Source organism: Bactrocera latifrons, unplaced genomic scaffold (assembly GCF_001853355.1).
Source record: "Bactrocera latifrons isolate USDA-ARS-PBARC rearing strain unplaced genomic scaffold, ASM185335v1 scaffold_71, whole genome shotgun sequence".
NCBI classification, from domain to species: domain Eukaryota; kingdom Metazoa; phylum Arthropoda; class Insecta; order Diptera; family Tephritidae; genus Bactrocera; species Bactrocera latifrons.
The window spans coordinates 331,143-352,155 of record NW_017537390.1 but is presented as its reverse complement, the minus strand read 5'-3'; the positions used below and the strand labels follow the sequence as shown (position 1 = coordinate 352,155).

Genomic DNA, 21,013 nt, shown 5'->3' with positions numbered 1-21,013 from the left:
CCGGCATTAACATCAAAAACAATGTCTGCCTCGGCAGTCGATGGTACGTTGAGCTGCACTAGACATACGTCGACATTGACGTAGTTAAGGGAATTAAGAAACAGCGGCTACGTTAGACAAGCCATGTCTGCCGAAGTGATGAAAACACTCCAGCTCTCGTAGTATTCGACGCAGCACCCACCGTGGAATCAGAATAAGAGAAAGAAAGCCACACCGTTGGAAAGACCAGGTGGAGAAGAACTCGCCAACATTTGGAATCTGCAATTGGAGCCGAAAAGGAAGAACGATTGGCGCGCTGTTGTAAACTCGGTTTTAACTGTGTAAGCGTTGTCTACGCCAATAAAGAGGAAGAAACCGGGTATGCTAAGTTTGCCATAAAGTGTGCAACACTCATAAGAAAATATGGGAGACGTGAAGTACAGATATAAGGGATCAGCGTTATCGTTCCTAAAGAAGTGTCGGGTTCCCCAATATCAGACCACTAGAGCTGCTATAACTGAACCATCAGAGTCAAAGGCTTGTATGGAAAACTTTTTCATTTGTCAGGTACCTTAAAGAACTAAGGCATTGGTGTAATCTCCTAAACAAAAAAAAATTGTTGAGATCGGATGAATGGTAGAATTGCTTGATAACAACTCTCAATTGTCTGGCTTTCCAGATTTGTTTTTATATAATATAATTATGCTTTTTTAGTGCCATGCAGCCTTCGTCTTCAAGGTTCATTCATTTATCTATATACATATAAACTTATTTTACACTAAAAAGTAAAACACAGTGGACAGCTTCTTTGCTTGCTTTTATTTTATAAATGCTTTTGGAAGAGATTTTTCATTAGTACTTCCAAAAAGAACCCGAGCTAAACTAAATTTCTCTGCAGTGCAATAAATTATGTTAATACTTTTAATTATTTTAAGTAGTTATAAGTCTCCTTGCAGCATTATTTATATATTACAAAAATAAACTGATACCGAACCATTATAGTTTTGCAATATTTACTAAATTCATTACGTGCATTATATTTGCAAATCCTCTTCATTTACTGCCATAACTGCCCAACATTTTAGTAATTGCTTTACTCCATTGTAAAGCTGCTGTGATTGTGATGCATCATTCGAGACCACCAGCTTGCCACAAGCAATCTCAGCAGAAATCAACGTAACCAGTAACTGCCAGCAAACAACAACAACAATAACAATGAAGGTACACAATGGACTACAACTGTGGAGAAGAACAGCAGAGAGCAAGAAACAGAAGCAAAGCAACTATAATGGAGAACGCTTAGCAAAACTGTTGCAACTTGTCTACAGACCCTCAAGTGCCCTGGTGCATGCACAGACAGCCCACACGTAGTCAACACCTTCGCATAACTGCTCATATAACCGATTGTATTTATTTATATATGTATGTATGTATACATATTCTCGGGCGTTACTTTTATTATTTTATTTCAGCAACCTTCTTGTTTGTTTGTCTCCGGGACTTTTGCACATTTCAGTAAATTTATTGCAGGTAATTACTTTCGATTGTTATCTACTACAGAGAATCTTCAAATTTAAAAAAATACTTGTATATATTTATTTATGTGCTCGAAAATATATAATACGATTTAGTAGGTGTAACTCCAAAGCCACCCAAAGTCAGCTTAAGTAAGAGTAGATAGAAAGAAGTGGAAAGCCAGTAAGCACACGTATTAATTACTGCTGAAGGCCACTCAATTCTGCACAAACATATATTTTTTTTACTTTTTATTTTGTGTGTGTTTACAGAAAGCTCGTGGGCGAAATCGATTATCTCGGAGCAGCACTCATCCGTATAATCTTTGGAAAATGGGTAATCGATTATAGCTGCACTTCAAGACTTGATTACTATATTATTRTTATTATTTCTGTTTTTGTGTTTATGCTTGAAAAATAATTAAAATTTCCGAAAATAGTTTCGGATATCCTGTTGCCTACAACTGGAGAGTGAAAGACTAAGTATGTAAATACGGGAACATTAGGTCACCTACTCTTGTTATAATTTATACTACAAAGTTTACAGTGCATACTGCAGAGGCAAATTTGGAGAAAAAATATTGCTTTCGTACTCTTGCAATATGTTGCTACATATTATAATAGTTTCGTTCACCTTATAATTTACGAAGGCTTAGCAATAAATAAACATGTAAATGACTCACCTCTACATTTGTTGTTCCTTACAGCCAACAAAATTTTCTCGATAATCCTATCTGTTATGAATTGCTAGCACTATTATTATTATTATTTTTACATCACAACACATTTYTTAACACGCGCACAAAGAAAATGCTGATGCAACTTTACATATTATTCCACAATTTAACATTTTTACATACTTTACACGTCATTTTCACTATTTTATACGAAATTTTAAACAAGCTGCTTTTCACATTTTAACAAGCCTCTGTTTCATTTTACATTTTCTCCACATTGAGTGTTCAAACATTTCCACACACGCACACCAATTATTTGCACGAATTTTCACTTTTTAATCGCACTAAAATTGGTTATTTCTTTACGTTATTAATGAATTTGCAATTTTGTCTAACTCTGTTACGCACTTTTTTTTTATGAAACTTGTTTGTACCTGCAAAACACAAGTAACGGCGCACACTCAGTGCATTTGCATGCATTGGCTACGGTTGCGCTGAGAATCATTCTCCTGCTCTCATTCATTTTATTGTATTTGATTTTAAACAGTTGTACTTTTTGTTTTTTTTTTCATGCTTGTGCCAAAGGAAACTGCTGCAATTTCAATTTACTTGATTTTGTCACTTAAACAAAGAGAGCATTTGGTTAAAGAGCAAGCAAACATATTTTATTACTGCGTTAATAAAATTAGTAAAGAACGCAGTAATAAATATTTAAGAGATGACTTTGTTTGCGAATTCCATAAGTATATATATATATATGTATGTATGTATAATATTTTGTAGTTGCCAAAATAATAGAAATTTAATGACGTCATATAATTGTAATGTGTGAAAAGCGTTTATAGTTATTATTTCTACATACATACATATGTACATTCACAAATAAGAAAGTGCGAAGTTTTATATTCTTACAACTTGCAATAATCAAAGCCAGAAAATAAGATATAAAACGCCAACACAAAGAATAAGAATTTAAGCAGTTGTATATATGTATATGCGGATCCAGAAATAGTTTTTGAGCTTGAAACATGAAGATTATTGTATGAAATACATCTTAAACAGTTTAATAACATGGTGAAAAGAATTCAAATCGACCTTCTAATATCATATCCAACTAAATTGAAAAACACATCATAAATCGTAGACGTGCGGGTGACTTACAATATTGAAAATATGGTTCCAAAGTAAACAGGACTTATTGAATCTAGCGCCCCCTGGTGGCGCCAGCTATATGTCGACTAGTGCATTAGAATCGACTACTTATCGATTGTCCAGTGAGAATTTCATGATATCTCATAGATTGGAAATGAAATTATTGTGTTTTAGATGTAAACCTTTTACCGAAACGTTTCAATTGATGAAACAAGTTTATAGCGATAATTGCCTATCCCGTAGCAGAGTATACGTATACGTATGGTTTCAACGTTTTCAAAATGGTCGTGATGACATAAATGGCGATCAACATGTGGGCCAATCAAAATCCGTGATCACCGGAAATTCCATCGAAACTGTGCGTAAATTCATCAAGAATCAGCCGAAATCATCATTGAAATTCATGGAAATGGAATTAAACATCTCCAAATCATCGATTTATGGCTTTTTGACCGAACATTTGGACTTACGAAAAGTGTGTGGTTTGTTCCGCACAAATTAACTGACGACCAAAAATTGCGCAGAATCCAATATTCGAAGGATATCATGGGATCGATTATTTGAGCAAAAATCACATTATAACCATTAACCACTCCCCGTATTCACCTGATATGATACCGTGCGACTTCTTCCTTTTCGGAAAAATGCATTTGCCCGTGAAAGGAAAGCGTTATGCAGACGTAGAAGCCATTCAAAATCTCTCAAACACTCGTGCGACATGCTTTTGGACTGTGCAAAAAGCTGTAGTGAAGCAGAAGGAGACTATTTTGAATAAAATAATTTGTTTTTGCCGAAAAAAACATTTTTTCTGTTTTTTTTAAGTCCGGTTTACTTTGGAACGAACCATGTATGTAATAATTTCGTATATTGAATAGAAAAATTTCACAAAACAAAACGATGTGTGCTAAGTTTTGAGAAACTTTCGAGAAATTCTTTTGCAGTGACTTAACTGTCTTGAAGCGTGTGCAGCAACGCCAAGTCAATCAGTCTACCTTGAAGCGGCTGAGTGTCAAAAAAGAGCAAATATGCAAATAAAATATGGAGTATAGGTCTACGTCGCAGTTTTTCAACGTTTCCAATGCAGTAGTCGGTAGCTTGTTGTCTTTAACGGAATTTAAAATTGTGTTATATTGAAATTAGGCATGGGTGTGGTTGGATTACGGCCATTTTCACAATGTGAAATAGAAATATGAGAAAAACGCCATGTAAAAAATTTGATCGAAATCGGTCGGGCGGGTTCCGAGATATATGATTTCATCAAAAAGTGGGCGGCACCATGCGCATCGTCTAATTTTCACACCAGCTCCCTTAAAGCCATCTCGTAACATCTCCAAGGGAAAACTAAATGTCTCTGGTGCATTTAGTTATTGATTTATTGCTATCTCGCGATTTCATCCATTTCCACATCGTCGATAGGGGTTCTTATAGTTTGGTTACTGAAGATTTGGTAGTTTAGGAGATATGTACATTAAACTTATTAGAAGGCGGAGGCAAGGCCATTTTTCCAATACTATTTGTCCACAATTAAATATCAGATATTATATAGCTGATCTACAAGCTTAACTCTGTACCAACCACCAACTTTATTTAGGCAAGTTGTCTCCCAACATCAAACTTGTAATTAGATACATATACGTACATAGACAGATATACACATCAAGACAAACATTGTGTTAATAAACATCCTGTCCACGGCACTTCAATTGATTTATATACCAATAAACTCTCCACAAGCCACTCAAAATCTTTGCTCAAATATTGCCCTCATAAATTTGAGATTCTCAAAAAGCAATGCACTCGCAACAAATAGCTCAGTGGCTAATTTATGCTTTAATGAAGCCAATTTATGCCACACAGCTCAAATTGTTAGAATGCCAAACGCCCTCATCCTCCAACAAGCGCTTCGCCATAGTTACAATTCATGCTGAGCCACTTCCGGAGTGTGGTGAGGGCGATCATAAAACTTTCAGCTGGTTAAACAAATATTAGTTAAGTGCAGATATAACAGATATAACGGTGAATGTGATATATATTCTTAAATAGCTTCATTGATGCCATAATCGCCATCAATGCGACACTTATCGCTGATGGCAAAGTCGCTGCCGTTGCTCGCTGCCATGTCGCATTAAGCTAGGAAAGGCCAAATACAACAAAAATGTAATCGGCTTAAAAGAGACGCGGCAGCAGTGCTGGATGGATGACAGACACGCATAGATATACTCTCATATATATTTGCTGTTGAATGTGGTGAGTGCTATGAAATATACATTTGTTACCAGTGCTGAACGTTGAATTACACACAAGCCACCACAAAACATTTAAAAAGCCAAAACACCCTGCAACGCACAGAGCTGTCAATGCGAATATTTTGAAAACCGTTTGCTGAATGCGAAAATGGGCAAAAATGGCAGCGAGAGTAAGTGGTGGCTAAAACGTGAGGTATGTGTTGTTTTTGTTGTAGTTGTTGTTGCATCTAATAAAAGTGTCATTGTTGTCGTTGTTGCTAATGTTCTTCTTGTTGTAGTTATACTACAAAAATTGGTTTGTTGTTGTAGTTGTTGTCGCTGATGTTCTTGTTGTTGTAGTTAAAACAATAAACCATTTGTTGTTGTTATTATTGTTATTTCCGCTGTGGTTGTTGTTTTTATTGTGTTCAACTGTTGGCGACAAACCATGCAGTCAAAAATTGGCAACAAATTAAAGGACGCACTCGACCACACCAACACAAGCAACGTGCAACATAGTGTGYGTGTGTGTCAAAGCTTTGCAACAACATTGTACGGATATGCGCCCACATCATATGCAGATGTGTGCCTGCTGTAAACAAGCGTCAACATATGTTGCAACAACATGTGGCACAGCGAGCGTACACAATCGCCACAACCCAAACGCAGCGGTTGACTAGTTGACGAATTGAAAGGTTGTATGAGTGATGAAAAGGATGAGCCTTACATATAGTACAGCAACAACTACACAACGATGTATGCGTGTGTGCAACAGTTGGTGGCAAGTGCGGCAGCAAGTCGCGCGGCGTTTTAAAATGTAAAACACGTCTAATCCTTTGAAAGCACAGCAATGAAAGTGAGAGTGAAAGTGAAATGTGCCGCTGGATTGTGGCAAGCAGTGAGAGAGCGAGCGGCGGAGCGGTGTGGCAAGCAGGGAAAAGTCGGAAAGTCTGCTGGGTGGCTAATAGTGAGATAAAATGCGCACATACTGAAGCACACTGTTCCACACATGTACGCAAAAAAGCGGATTTTGCATGCAACAATAAAAACAATAATACCAACAACTAAAAAGCAACAATAACAACAATCACCTATTAAAGTCAACGAGCAAACGAGCACAACGGTAGCCGCCGACATGTGGCAGGCTTTAAAAGCTTAACGAAAACAAAAACCAACAATAACAACAAMAACAACGTTAGCAATAAAACATACCACAATATTCCGGCGAAAATACTAAAATACCTAAAATGGTTGCGGCTCTTAGTGCCAATGGTTTTGTGTAAATTATTTATGCACAAAGCTAAAAAGCGTTTGTGTGTGTGTGTGTATAAGTGCGCACAAAGGATCAGAGGTAAAAATGGTTTGCAGCGGAAGCTCTAAATGCGCCTCGACATGCATATTAGCATTACCAACACACACAAACACGAAAGCATGCTTATATTCGAGCATATGTGCCGTTAAGGTCCCGCTGCCCTTCGCACGCATTGTAAATTGGCATTATTGCGTAAGTGTTTGTGGGCAAATAGACTCATTTGACATTATGGCATAGACAAAAGGACAATTTCAAAGCGAATTGCCGGTGGAGCCCCTCTCAATGGCAGCTTCAAAAGTAAATAGCTTTATTTGCATAAGTCCATACTTGTTTTTGCATTCACAAGTATGTGTTGGGTAATTTAAAATTACAAAGGCGCAGTCGAAGTGACCAAAGGAAATATCGTTTTTTTTTTTAAATTAAAAAGCAACAGGCGAGACATAAAGAGCGAGTTTAAGTGGTAAGTAAGCGCGCTCACTAACTTACTCAGGAGTAATATTCATTACAAACTTTTACAATACTAAAATACAAGTTTGTTCTTCAATAAAATGAAGGAACATAAAATTATCAGGTATATTCAGAGCACCCATATTTATTGAGTCTACGTTTTCAAATAGGTACACGTTTTATATATGATCAATTTTCATCCAGATTAAACAAAAATACATATTCTTTTTAGGATTATTCAAACATTTCAACATTATTCCATATTTCCTCGCATTTGTTATAAGCCATGGCCTATACTCTTTCAAAATAGGATATTGTTATTCGATACAAACGAGGGCACTCGGATCTACAAAATCTCCAGTGAAATACCGCATGACTTTTTTAAACCCATTACTTAGCCTGATGTACGCCAGGGTGCTCAGAATACCACAACCAAAAAATGTGAAACAATCGCATGGGCGGATAACCTCATGGTGGTACCATCTAAACATCTCGTTGACGAAGATTCGGAAGCGAATCAAATGCTTTGCAGAGAGAAGTCTTTTGACAGCAGTCTAACACGCCTCATCTACTATCTCTCAGCTGCCAACACTACAATTTTAACAGGAAAAGATGAACGCCTCGCATAAGGCAACTTTCGATGACTTCACAACCTCAGTGAACACTTTGTGTCACTCAAATATTTGTATTATTGCACAAGACCAATACTTTAAACACCTCTTACAACAGTGTAAAAACTATTAAAAATAAAATAAATCAGTAAATAAATTTGTCAGAGTATTTCCAGTATACAAAACATACCAATGCGTCCAAAAATTATCCAAATCGAAATAAACAACTTTTATAGCTCTCCGATATCAAAGATATGAACCCCAGTGCTTACAGCTGTTCTTTTACCTAATATTATATATCGGTCAATCTTTTATATACTATATACAAGTATTACAAGAATCCGGCGAGAATGCTTCTCTGAAAATACAACTAATATGCCTCTATGTCAAAAATGGGTTGAATCGGATCAATAAGTCCACCAACCTCCATATACTTAATAGAAATATTTTGAACTTCTAGCTGACCTTATACCGCATAAGCCGCCAATATATGTTAATAACGAATAGCACTGACCTCGGCAAAATGTAAACAAAAGGGTCATTGACCTCATAATGTTAAAAATGTATCACTGTTCCTATGAAATGGAAACAAAAAGTACAAATGTAAACAAAGTGTTGCCTCAGCCAAATGTAAACACAGGTTGTTGACTTGCATAAATGGAAAAAAGGTGAGGACTTGGTTAAAAGTAAAAATATTGTACAATGCACCTTTATAGCATAAATCTGCTATACAAACTGATCTATCCATATCATAGTAAAAGTCTTTTTATATCTTTTTGCCTTTTAAGAAATTCTCCTTGAAGGGTTTTAGCCTGCTTTACATGTTTGGCGAATTCTTTGAAATGTGAATTATCATAGAAATGATAGTAAAAATATCAGTTCCCAAAACGTCTCGGAATTCAAGCTTCTAGACTAACTAGTACAACTGCCTTAATACTTGATTCGCAGTCCAGTTGTCAATTAAAGGTTTCACTGCTTCTAAAACCGTCATAATATTATCATATTTGAGCTAAAATTATGAGCATTATTATGATTATTTAATAAAACTACATAAAAAGAGTATGTGACACATATTAAAATGAGGTTACAGTCATTTCTTAGATGTTAAGCAGGTCATAAAGCATCCAAACGAAGAAACTACAATACCTTAACTATTTATAAAACAAAAAAACAAAAAAAAAAAAAATACTAGCAGAATAATGACAATGGAAATCATAAGTTCGCAGAAAGATATAGTAGAAAACAACTCTTGCTTTTATACCATTTCATAGTTCATTAGAATAGAAATCAACGAAAACTAGGTCCAAATTTCTTTAAGATAGGCCCATAAAGATTTATGGTGTATTCATTTATGATCACACTAAAAAGATTACGGAATCAAGTAGGAAAAAAAGATCGGTGGCAGCGGTGTTGAAGTGACATAACTTCATTTTGATTCCTGATAAGGGCAACACTTTTTTCCCATAGTCCTAGTCCTTAGGACCAGGCAGGGCATGACAAACTGTATGTCTGCTAAAATAAAACTGTTATTATAAGTACATGGAAAAGCGGTGCTATGAAACTTGGATTCCCCAATGGGAGAATCCAACAAGTTATTCGGTTTTCAGTAGTAGTAATGTCTTTCTGGATATAGGGTATAGGAAAGTATTGCGTCAGGCTTACTACACAGAGCTACTGACAACTTTTCAAGAAAGCTTAAGTGAAGCAAAGAAAAATTGTATCTACCTATAGTTTCAGCGGCAGTCTCCAGAATGAGAACTGAACCAGACATAAACCTTGATCCTTTGTTAAAAATACCATGCATTTTTCTATTTAAACGTACAAACCTTCTGATAGAGCAATTCATAAATTAATTTTGTAACCGAAAATATTTCGCAGCTTTTAACGTAATTGAAACTTTCAATAAATATAAACATTTAAAATATCATTTTGTGAAAATTTTTAAAATATTGCCAATACAGTAAACAAATAAATTATTAAAATGTGCGTTAAGCGCCCAAAAGTATGCAATAAATACCATAAACACTGAATGAAATAACCAAAAAGTAATATTATATTATTTAATATTCAAATATTTCACAAAAATCTCTAAATAAATAACTGAGTCACCAGCTACAACTATTTCAAAATGAAATATTTTCTCTATTTCGCAAACGCTCTAACAAACAATGCTAGTTGAAACATTTGCTGAAATGGTGAAAAATAATATTCGTGAGCGCACAAATCCATAAAGCCAGTAGCTACTCTCTCACACACATAAACACACACGCATTCACATGTGCGTTAGTGTGTGTGTATGTGTCTATAATTCATTGCACAATACCGCAACCATCTGGTCTATTTCAGCATTGCCCATTGAAGCGTGCATTTATTGCCGTAAAATTGGTATTAAAATATTAATAATGCCTCAATGCACTCGCCACATATTGGTGCAAGTTGCTTGCAGCAATAAGCTTGCATGCAACGGCAATAAAGCCGGCATGACATGCGCCCATAAGTGGCTAAAAAGTTATGGCGGATTTGGGTGAAATTTTGGCAGCGGAACTTACGCCTGTGTGGGTGATTGTTCACACACACAAATACAGATGGAAGTATTATATATATATATATGTGTGTGTGTGTGTGTGGGAAAGCAAACTTGTTGCTCTATTCGTAGCCTTCGCTTAACTTTGCCATTTATTTGTGTTGCTCGACTTTCCATGTGTATTTAACTTATTCAGTTATATTCATCTATATATATATATACGAGTATATATGTATGTGTGTTTAAACTTTGGCCAGTATTCAAGTATAAGTGCGGTGCTATTTATTTATGAAGCTCTGCATATACATATTTATATAAGTATTATTATATTATATAAGTTGCAACCCGCAAATATTCGTCCGGAATAATCCTTGGATAGTTTCAATGTTTGCGGGCATTTAGGCGTATAAAAGTAGTTGGCAACGCTTCAATATTAGCAATCAAACAAGCTCATAAAATTTGTATGCTGTACTTAGCAACTGAGTGGCTTATTTAAATTTTAGTAATTAAATAGAAATTAATTATAATAAAATTATATGAAAATTGCCAATAATTTAAAATAATTAATCAAAATAAACACTTAGTCTTAAACGGCTTCTTAATAACAAAAAATATTAAAAGATATTTCATTTGCACTTCTCATATGGTGATAGAGCCATTTGTCTATACTTCAAACACAATCTTAAATGTAGGATAAAATATCAAATTATTATTTCGTGGCCTACATTTAGGGTGAAATTTCATAAGAAATAAAAATTTAGAAAATTTAAGATGACAATAGGTTAGATTAGGTTATGCTGGCTCATGCCATGCGTATACCTACTGGTCTTCAGCAATACCAAAAGGTACAGTTTAACTAAAGTTGAAGTATTCGTCACAAGACGTCAACGCTTTTTCCGAGTTTTGAGAGGCACTTGATTCTAATTTGGATACTTCATCTGCTCTCTTGAATTGCGCTTATCTAAAACGAATTCTAGACAAGGCTAAACAGAAGCATAGCAGATGTTACAGCAACTCTCCCGTGCCTACTTGCTTGCACTTTCTGAATGTATCATCGTTACAGTATCATTCCATCTCGCAATAATGCGTTTGCCGGCCCTTGCGGAATTTTATTGTATATTGTTTTTAGTATAATACTTCCGTATTTTCTATTCTGACTCGGTAGTCAGATGAAAAGCGGTTTGACAATCTGATCAGCTATTTCGGTTCTTGTAACCCAATATATATGCTTTCCGGCAGCCATCAATCTCCTGCCTCCCTGTTTCTAAACCTATTTTCTGACGTAATCCGATGTGAGGTTATTGGCTTAATTGTAGCTTTCGTATAAATTGATCATCTTTATGTCGTTTCCACCTCATCCACTTCACTGATCACAAATACATCCGCCTTGAAAAAATTTCAAAATTCAGAAAACTTGAAGGGTTGCCTGAGATCCAGCTCTGAGTAGTAGATTCCAGTTTCCAATCCATTAGCTCTTTTGTATCCGTATGTATGTATAAATATTATAAGTTCCGCTGGCGAGTCGAATGCTGCTATGACGTTAAACCACCTCTCCCCAAATAAGTTGTGAAGGTTTGTGGTTTATTTGATCCACCAAACCCTGTTTATTGAGCAATGTGTAAAGGGACTTGTGGAACATCAAAATAAACAGGATGATATCTAGAACCTGAACGTTGAGGTATTATGCTTTACTTGACATTATTTGAGCTATATAAAATACTTTCAGTCGGGTAAAGTTCCTGTAATAAACTAATATTGTTACTTAGGAACTTATAAGACCAAACGCAAAAATAATCGAAATCCACGCATATTAAACAACCGATATGAATGGAACACAAATTAGCTAAATAGTTCTTACAAAACCACTAACAACAAGTAAGGAATAAATAAGTTTCGAATCATTTTATTAAGTGATTTTGAAAGCCCATGATACGGGTTCTAAAAGGTAATGTTTTAAAAACACTTTCCTATTGAAGTTGTGGATCGATTTTTATCTTCTTTTTGTGCTGAATTAAGGGGTGTGAGTTGTAAAACACTAACCCAATTCGCGGATGTATCGAAGCTTTGGGTAAAGGTGGGAAGAGCGGTCTTCTCCCAGGAGTGTCTTTAGTCCGATAGTGACTGTCATCACGGTAGAAATAGTTATATAGTATTAGCCTCAAGTGATGCTTCTTTCAGAAAGGTGTACATTGACAGCAAAACTCGTATTGAACTCACAGAGCACCTAAAGCTAGCCAAGGAATGGTTGGCATCTTTATCAATAGCCTTAATTCACTTTAGTATGCGTTTGTGTGCCGAATAAAGGCGGAATTGCTAGAAATTACAAAACCAATTAACTTGATTGTGAGGACACCCTAACCCCAATTGTATCAGATTAGCAACTCTAGTGTTGGATCTATGGATCTGCTGTAAGCTTGGCAAGCACTCCTCAAAAATTCAAACTTGAGCGGCTGTCAGATCCTTCTGACCCAAAGGGGAACACAAGAGATCCTCTGAACTATTTGCGATGAGGTTACATATCTTGTCAAGAAAAGTGTCAAAATATTTCTTATCAACGGTTCAGCTTTTACCAGGCGGAAGTTGAAACACCTCGTTAGAGACTCTTTCGGCGAAGATGCTGGGATGATTGATTGATTTGATTAGCAAATTTAACAAAGTTGTGTAAGGCTCAAAGTGATAAGGATCGGATGATCTATATTTGGGTGTTTTGGAAATCACTAAACACAAGCGTTCAGAGCTATTCAAGCTGGATCCTGCATCACCTTTGGTAAGACGGGCAGGCCTTCGACCTAACCTAATCTAACCTAACCTAATTTTCAGCAAATTAGAGCTGGGAGAAAGTATTGACGTCACGTGAAGTAATTGTGGGAGTCTCGAGTATGCTTCCACCATTCTCCTCTAACTTGAATATACATTTAAAAAAATATTGTAGTACAACGACATTTTTAATAAAACTCAAAGGCTGGGAATATGAATAATGATTTGAACTCATTGCAAAAAGCGAAACATAAAATTATTTACATATTTTTCATAAAAACAAACTAAATTAATAGACCACTTAGCATTAAATCAAACTTAGGAAGAAATTTCAATAAATTCAAGAACAAACTTAAGCTCATAAACTATGTACCGTTAAGTAAAATTGTATTGGAAGCAATGCATGCAGATATATGGACACGCCATGATATGAGGCAACAGTTTCACACGCAACCAATGTAAACGGAAGTCAACTGCAAACTTGCCAAGTACACAACAAAGCCAGGCCAGCTCTAATGCTCCCTAATGGCCTAAGAAGCTCGAACAAGATGTTAGTGGCACAATGAGCTAAGGCAAGAGCAACAGTCGAAATTACGGGGCAGCAACAAGGTTACAAGGATGCAACATGCATGCAGAGTCCCAAAGAAGCTGCAGAGGCACGCAGGAGGAAGGGCTGCCAAGGGAGGGGCAGAAGAAGGAGTTTGTCTTGCAGATGCTTGATGGCACCCACAAAATGGCCACAAAATGACGGAAGAAACTGGCAAGAAACTTTAGACAATATGTTTGTACAAACACGCACGCGTACGTCAATACGTGTGCATGGAACTTTGCTTATGTGTGCGTGAGTAATCAAATTATTCGTATGTGTGTGAATGTGCGTATGTGTTTATTTGCATAAACTCGCTGCGCAAGTAGTGTCATACAAGTCAAGGCATCGCCCATTTGGAAGGGTCACCGACGCATATCCTCTATCGTCGCACGTACACACTCACACACAAACACACTCACAAGCGCCCGCACAGCAATTTGGGTTGTACTCGCACACTGTGTGATTACCACCAACTGACTGACAATCGTCTGGCGGCCATAAATGATTTATTATCAACATACACAAATTAGTGGCAGGAATTACGCTTGTCGCACACCCGTCGCCGCATCCTGCGTCCACATTCTAAGTCGAGAGGCGCATCTATGGCAACTTTACTTAGAGCCCATGGCGTCGCTGTGCCAAGTGAGTGGCGCGAATACCGCAGCCACAACAATGAGACGGCGAAACAAAGGCGCAACTTAGTTGCCAAAACACAACACAAACAAACACTCGACACAGCCAGGCCAAGAGTCAGCCGACGGCGGAGGTTGCCGAGGTCACCGCTGAGTAGCTGCTGGTGTTTGCAAGCTAAATTGAGCGAGCTGTGAATATATTGCTTAAAAATTTAAAGCGAAACATACGGGAGGATATACGAGAAAAGAGTGGATGAATTAAGTTAGTCGAAAACTTGCTTGAAAACAAGAAAACGGAAAATTATTACTCGAAACTTTTTAAGGGTAGAATATTTAGGACATAAAAATCGTAGATAAGTAAATTAAATGGTGAGATAATCTTTCTCCTTTTTTGTGTACCGGCAGCGCTCCGAAATATTCTGGGTAACGTAATGTCGAAAGACAAGTCTATATACTCAAACCCGAATGAATTTGAAATGAAACTACTTCAAAAGTAGTGATCTCAAATTTGGTAGCATTCTCTATATAATCCAGCCAGCCCAAAAGACCTCTGCATTTTCCGCTCCCTTATTCAAGGTATTCTACAAATTCTTATCAGACACTCCTCCGAATTATTTTCTTTCATTTTGTAATAGATCCCTAGAAAATCAAATCATTCAAATGTACAGGAAAGTATGTCAACGTCCTTTTATGCGATGTCCAATATAGGCTTACGGACTCTCAAATTGTAAAAAATGTGAGCTTGGCAAGGGTGCCCGCTCTGGCTCATCGGCTTTACTAGAGTAACCAGCGATCCCGCTATGATGAAGTAGCTTGATGCAATTTCTAGTGTGGGCAGGTGCACTTTAACTGGCTTTGAGCGCACAGTTAACGAACACAGTGCAACTATTGCCACTCTACTGTCGGAGTAAATGCTCATTAAAAGCAGCTGGTTCTACATGAAAAACACTACAATGGTAGCATGAACATAGAATTAACGGAGAGTTCCATAACGGAAACTTCCATCCAACGGTCTCTGCTAGCTTCGACGTTTTCAACGGCTCCTTTCGATCTATATATCTCTCGTCGGTAGTGAGCAGAGAAAAAGCCACCACGAGTAGTCTCCGCGATGCAATGATCCAAGTTGTTTTCAGGATGCAGTTGAGGAAGGAAAGAATTTCAGCGTGTTCTTGTTCGGATCCCTTCATATACCCAGCTTCTATGAGCCTTAGAAGTCACTCCGTATATATACCTGCCGGCAACGTTCACAAGTGCAGTGAGTAAAGTGGCTTTAGGTGCTTTTATAGATGGCAAGGTGTAACTAAAATATGTGATCAATAAACATTTCACTCAGACAATATTTTTTTACTCAAAAAACCCACTGTGCCGCATTAAAGTGGGTTACCAACTCGATGTTGCGGGCTTTACTGGTCTCCGTTGGCGCTGAGTTGAGAGTCATTTGCAAATTCAGAGGATTAAACGAGTGTCTATTGCGCGCAACAGTGCTGGGGGAAACAACAACAAAAACTCATCTAAGCCGGCCAGGACATGCAACCGAACATTAAAAGCACCAACATTGCTCGAATGCGGCTAGAGGTCTTTGCGGTTTTGTGGCAGCGAAGCTGAATTTCAGGCATACAAGCAAAATTAAATTCACCAAAATGCAGCGAATTCGCTGACTTGCCCAGTGCAAAGAAAAAATGGTTTTCAAGCACTTTCTTAATAGTCTAATGGCTGCCACTGACTAGATGACAACGCCGTGCAACGCTCGCTTTAAGCTGGTGGCACAATGTGAGATGACTTTGGTGCTCCGCAAAAATTCAACTCGGCTCTGGTGTGTGTGTGTGTGTGTGTGAGTGCTGGAATTTATACGCGTTTATATGTGAATTACGAGTGTGTTGGTGTGGTATAAATATTTGGTACAAATTCAACATATCCTGGCCAAATGTTGAGTACCACAATATCGTGTAGCTACTTGGACAAGCGGCAAGCTGGATTTTTTTGTGTGTGAGAAATGCAAATTTAGTGTTTTATTTTATTTCTTGGCTACTTTTTACGGTCGAAAATCCGCACATTCAGCGCTACTTCGCCGCCCTCTTCGCCTTACAGTAAGGGTAATTGAAATTCGGTGTACGCTTTCAACGACCGTTACTCTGCTCAACTTCCTTGTTGTATCGTCCCAGCACGTCCCTCCTAATAGGCTACGACAATTTCCATGGGATTTGATTGTCATCCACTTTTAATTGCATTAAATTTCAGCAGCCATTGCTCTCCCTGCGCTAGCACTGCCTTGCATTAGAATACCTTTCTGTGTGTATTCATACAAACATACAAATCCGATGGTGCAGCCGAATTTTTGACCACTCAGCAGCTCAGCCGCCGCAGCAAATCTGTACAAATTTCGAGTGAGTCGCATTGCTCCGTAAGCATTTCGCCAGCCAATAACTTAATACGTGACCTTTTTACGTAATTCATTATTAATTCAAGGGCATTTTGGTGGTAACGTACCGTTAGTTAACTCCATCGACAACTTCGCCACGTGTAGAGTCGGTTTCCGTATCGACGGCAATCGACCGGTGTGTTAGGTTTATTATGGTGGCAATCGGCAGTAGAATTTTGTGGTCGCCACGCGCTTGTAGCGTCGTCACGTCCCGGCTGGCAATGAGCCCCTTAAATGCACCCAAAAGTAGTTTAAAAAGTAGTGCTGCGCCAGACGAATTGTGGTTGTGAATTGATAATTAAGAATATGAAAAAGTACTTAAATGCACCACAAAGTGATTTCTTTGGCGGAAGTGTGGTGGAAAGGAAGTTCAGTTCTGGTATTTTTCTTTCATATGGGAGTAAGTTGAAAGGATTACCTTTATTCTGAAGTTACTGTCGATCGAATAGTAAATGATAATAAGTAAKTAAGCATCTTATAGCTATCTGTCTACTTAGATATACTTTGCTGAGACAAAGAAATTCGTTTCGAGGAAATTGAACCAAAACTTCGCAAAAAAAAAACAGTTTTTTTTTTCTATTCTGCACATGGGATATTTTTCTATGGACGTCAAAAACGTATAAACATTTATCAATATCTAACGCAAACGGGCCACCTCAATAGTCGTTGCGATACTTCATTATTCCACCAATCCGGCTTAAAAGCTTAAGTTTTTTATTAAAGTAACACAAACAGTTTACCTTCTTATGCCCAACACACTTGGACTACTTGCGAGATAATTGTACAAAGCAAGCTATCATTGAAACCAAAATCAGCTACAGGTTTTGTACCTGTATGGTAGAACCCAAATGTGGACTCATGACTCATTAACTCATTGGCTTTGCACACCAGTTGAGCGATTATGACCTTCGATGTATTGGTATAATGGCCAATAAAAAAAAAAAATTCGCGGTAAGGCATAAGGAAAGCATAAAGCGATAGGCTGATCCAAGTAGCGGTACTTTTTTCAATACCCCGTTTTTGACAGAGATTCATCATAAAAAGATTTACGCCTGAAGAACGTTCAATCACGCAACTTTTATTCGAAAATTATCTTTCTGCAAAGAACGTAGTTTGCGCGCTTCGCTCAACTTTTAGTCAACATAATCGGCTACTGAGCGTAGTATTTGCAACACCATCATTCATCTTGAGACCCAGCATTTATTATTGTATAATAATAGAGCGAAGAGACCACATCCAGCATGCAGTGAAGAAAATATATCAGCCGCAGCGGAGAATGTAAACGAAGACCGTGGCGAGTTGATTCGGCGCCGTTCGCAGCAACTCAGGCTGACGTATGGCACGACTTTACGTCAAGATCTTAAATTGGAAGTGTACAAAATACAGCTTGTGCAAAGGCTGAAACTGCTCGATCTCTCCAAACGACATCGCTTCACTCTATGGGCTCCTGAAAAGTTCCGAGAAGATCCGACGTTTTCGGGCCAAATTTTGTTCAGTGATGAGCCGCATTTCTAGCTCAAAGAGTGGATATACAAGCAATTTTGTCGCATTTGGAATGAAGAGCAACCTGAAGAGATTCAAGAGCTTCCATTTCATTCAGAAAAAATAACGGTTTTGTGTAGTTTGTGGGTCACTAGAGTCATCGGTTCATATTTCTTCAAAAATGATACCGGTGAGAACGTAACCGTCAATGGCGGCCGTTATTGCACCATGATAACAGACTGAATCTTAGGGGCATTTGGTTTCAACAAGGGGGTACTACTTCCTACACATCAATCAATGTATTAATTGAAGGAATCGAGGATCGAGTACGAAAGAAACTTAAAGTGAAAGATTTCCTGATATTAGAAAAGTTTACTGCAATGTTTTAAGTAAATTTCAACTTCGGACTTGATAACATTTCCAAAATTTTGTAAAGAGCAGCGTGCTGACCTGCAGAATCTACAAATGACAACAAAATAATTTGACAAAGAAGTAACACACCCACATTTTAGGTATTTTAATCAAGTGAAAATATTTGTTTGCATTTTGTTTTTGAAGTCACTCAAATCTATCGTGATTTATGGCAATTTGTGATCTTTTGTTTGTTGGACTTTGTCTACCGATTTAGATGCCAAAAAGTAAATGTCTCTTAACAACAAATCAACAGCCAAACATGCCATAAAATAATTTCAACTCTTTTTCGCCAAAATATTTTCCATTTTTCTTTTACTCTGGTTGCGAACAAAAATATTTATGACTACTGATAATAATCTTGTCATGTCGTCATGGCAAAGGCTACAAACTGGAGCAGGGAGAAACCGACAAAGGACAGAAACAAAGCAAAAGTGTGTGGGTGTGTGGAGACAAAAGGGAAACATATACAATATTACATAGAATATATATGTCTACAAACATATTTTAAAGTGGCTATCACAGAGTAGAGTTATTATGTACCTATATGTATGTGTGATACAACTATGCATGTATATTCATGCAGAAAAGAATATGAAAAGGAAAAGTAAAAATATTCCAAAGCAAGCAACTAATGGAAATGGCATTCCTACAAATGGCAGTACATTGAGTCCAAATACAGCTTGGCCCACTTTGTTTGCGCGCCAACTGACGTGGGTGATTGCAACTGAAGTTGTAGAAAGCTTAGTGGCTGTTGCACTTTACGCATATACTCCTTACTACGAGGGTAATTTAAACTGTACGCAGCTTTCGAATATCTATTTTGTCCACTTCAAAGTAATCATCCCAATCCTCGAAGCTCTTAAAAATCTATATTTTGTGATCTTGTCCGCCTTCAATGCAGTTTTTATCTCCTCAATCGTAGCGTCGTCTCTTCATGGGTCCCTTCAATTTTGGGAACAAATTATAATAAACAAGGAACGCCCATATTCAATAACTGGACGCAGGAGTACACACTTTACCTTATCGCGGTCGTATGCCACACCCACGATTTGCAAAGTACAGAGCGGCAACACAATAGGGAAAAGACAAGGCAATCGTCTGGCCGGTCCTTAACTACGCCGCTCCAATATCGACTGATCGACTGGATGCAGTGAAACTCATATGAGAAAGCTACAGACATGTCAGAACACTGCACTTCGGACTACAACAGGACGTCCTTGATTTCTCCCATCGACCTGCACAGAGAGGCCTGCATGCTCCCAGTTGAGAAGCATAACGAACCTCTCTCCAAACAGTTACTGCTGGTGTGCTTTCGCAGAAATCATCCCCGCAGTTACCTGCTTGCAGCGAAATCTCCTCCTAGGAGCATCAAGAGGTCCTTCCTCAACTACGTCGAGGGCATAAAATAATGCGCCGACCAGACTTCGGGCACAAAAAACTGCAGACATGCTTAGACCGCCATTTAGTGGAGCCATTAACACCTTCAACGAGCTCGAGTTCCCGCGGGAATCGAGAAGGACCCTTTCGCAGCTTCGTTCTGGATATTGTAGCAGGTTAAACTCCTAATTATCCAGAATCGACCCTGACATATCAAACATGACCTCCCTCTCCCTATGGTCTGACCCTGTCGAAACACCACATTTCCTGGCCTGCCGTTGGAAAACATCAATGACAATTTATCAAATTTTTACCATTCTATGGGGGATTAGGTATCCCTTACAACTAACCAAAAGGCGTCTAAGTAAAATAGTTTTTAACGTCATAGTTCCTTAAACGATTCTGCCATCGTCCACAGTTACTTCTTTAGTTTGTAAGTGGACGAGAACCCAAAACACTTATTAAAAGAAAATTCTATTTCACCTGATATTTCAACACAGTTCTTTCTCATTATCTTAGTCTCACCAGTTGCTACGGTAGTAAAAACTTTCAGAGCTTCAGCGTCTAGCTGGTGTATCCATCGAGTTTTGATCCCTAAACTTTTTGACGTAACTTTACAGTTTATACAAATCTTATCTATCGAACTCCAATCTTAAGTGATCTTCGCAGATATAAAAACCGTAAATGCCTCCAAACCGTTTGTAAAATATTTTCGTCTTCCGACAGTTGAAGAGCTTCTGAATTGGTTTACGAAAATTTTGAGATTAAGGACAGGAAACTAGGGAACACCGTTGACATAAGGTTTCACATAACGATATCAATGTGTTTGGTAACCTCCCAAACTATTCAACGATATACAATACTTGAAAAGCCACTAAACAATCTAGCGTCCCTCGTAGCTT

At 37.7% G+C, this 21,013-nt stretch overlaps 1 long non-coding RNA gene across 2 annotated transcripts in view; it reads right to left on the bottom strand.

The window, feature by feature from the left end:
- Positions 1 to 21,013, bottom strand: part of LOC108976001 — a 424,947-nt gene that overhangs the window by 185,349 nt on the left and 218,585 nt on the right. Inside the window, exon 1 of one of the 2 annotated variants that reach the window (XR_001993911.1) lies at positions 2,177 to 2,562. The exons of the other annotated variant lie outside the window; for it this stretch is intronic. This is a non-coding gene — a long non-coding RNA (uncharacterized LOC108976001). Of the gene's footprint in view, positions 1 to 2,176; positions 2,563 to 21,013 lie in introns of those variants that run through there. 2 annotated transcript variants of the gene reach the window in all.